The sequence below is a fragment of the Sinocyclocheilus anshuiensis genome, unplaced genomic scaffold, assembly GCF_001515605.1.
Source record: "Sinocyclocheilus anshuiensis isolate Anshui unplaced genomic scaffold, SAMN03320099.WGS_v1.1 scaffold647, whole genome shotgun sequence".
In the NCBI taxonomy this organism is placed as follows: domain Eukaryota; kingdom Metazoa; phylum Chordata; class Actinopteri; order Cypriniformes; family Cyprinidae; genus Sinocyclocheilus; species Sinocyclocheilus anshuiensis.
The window spans coordinates 964,926-966,223 of record NW_015552606.1 but is presented as its reverse complement, the minus strand read 5'-3'; the positions used below and the strand labels follow the sequence as shown (position 1 = coordinate 966,223).

At 37.9% G+C, this 1,298-nt stretch overlaps 1 long non-coding RNA gene across 1 annotated transcript; it reads right to left on the bottom strand.

The window, feature by feature from the left end:
* Positions 1 to 243: 243 nt before the first annotated feature.
* Positions 244 to 853, bottom strand: LOC107665869 (uncharacterized). The gene is made up of 3 exons (XR_001631607.1): positions 786 to 853; positions 571 to 657; positions 244 to 476 (listed from the first exon to the last, which is right to left on the bottom strand). It is a non-coding gene; the product is annotated as an uncharacterized LOC107665869 (long non-coding RNA).
* Between the last annotated feature and the right edge of the window lie 445 nt (positions 854 to 1,298).

The window sequence follows — 1,298 nt, the reverse complement described above, 5'->3', positions numbered from 1 at the left end:
TCAAAAAGCCACTTCCGGTTTTCTTTGGTTGGGCCAGGAAGATCCCACGCAAGACTCAGGTCAAGGACAGCTTGATATTCACTGCTAGTGAGTTCAGCCTCTCCATCAAGCTCCATGTAGAACAGTATAAATGAAAGTAAAAAAAAAAAAAAAAGATGAATTGTTTGAATTGTTTAAATTACAGCTAAATTATGCTACTGTATGTATGTATAATGTAAATACCAGTTCACGAATATCACGAATATCATGGTCAGGACAGTCTTCTATTTGCACTGTAGCAGTCTCAGGTGAACCTCCTAGTAGTACATGGACTATTGCTTGGCTGACTCCAGCCAGCCGAGGTCCACCATGTAGGAAAGAATGTCCAATCATTCGTCCTGCAACAAGGAACAGATCACTCTCTACGAGAAATTGTGATGATGATGGAACAAGATGACCTGGTTCACCGTCAAAGAGACAGGTCCTTGCAGTATTTCCTGTTTTAAAATAATGGGCTAAAAGTTATATTTTGGATTCAAAGATTAAACAAAATACTATAGTCAATGTTCCATAAAAAAATAGCTGACATACCCATGTTAAAATTAAATCCATGCTGAAGCCTCTGTATAACAGTAGACAAGAAATGTCTGGTTACTCCCTCACCAATGGCAGCATCCCCTGAATGTAACAGCAATTTACAGCAACAGTCCAAAAAAATAAATAAAAAAAGAGAGAGAGAGAGACATGGCCATTAAAACCTAACTAGGAATGCCACTAAATAAATGTATTTACTTGTTTAATACCACCTTGGAGTCTGCACTTCACAGGGCTTGCCCATTCTATGCCGTTTTGTTTGTAGAATGCAACAAGTTCTGTCTTGATCTTCCTTGTCCATCCTCAAATCCATGGTCATCAAGAGGGGCTTTCTCATCTCATGTTGGCAAATTATTTCCTTTGTGTATAAGGATGCTGCTTTACTTTTATCTGGTTCAGATTTCCAATCTGCAAAAAAAAACACAAAAGCAACATGTCAACAGTTCAGCTAAAGCTAATTGGCTCGCGCCAGAAAACTACTGCAGCTCTAATTGGCCAAAATGCTTTGTTCCACTTTTCGGAGATCATCTACTCTTCCCTGTGAATGACCTCTGACCTACTTTCTGTACGATCTGAATTTCTGCGTTTTGAATTTAAGAAAATTGAATTTGATGTTCCGAATTTCTTCTTCATCTTGAAAACTTGAAGCTGTATGTTTAAAAACTGGATATTTGCAGTCTAAGAATTCAGAACAAAATTCAAATGGGTATTCAAATCTGCGCATT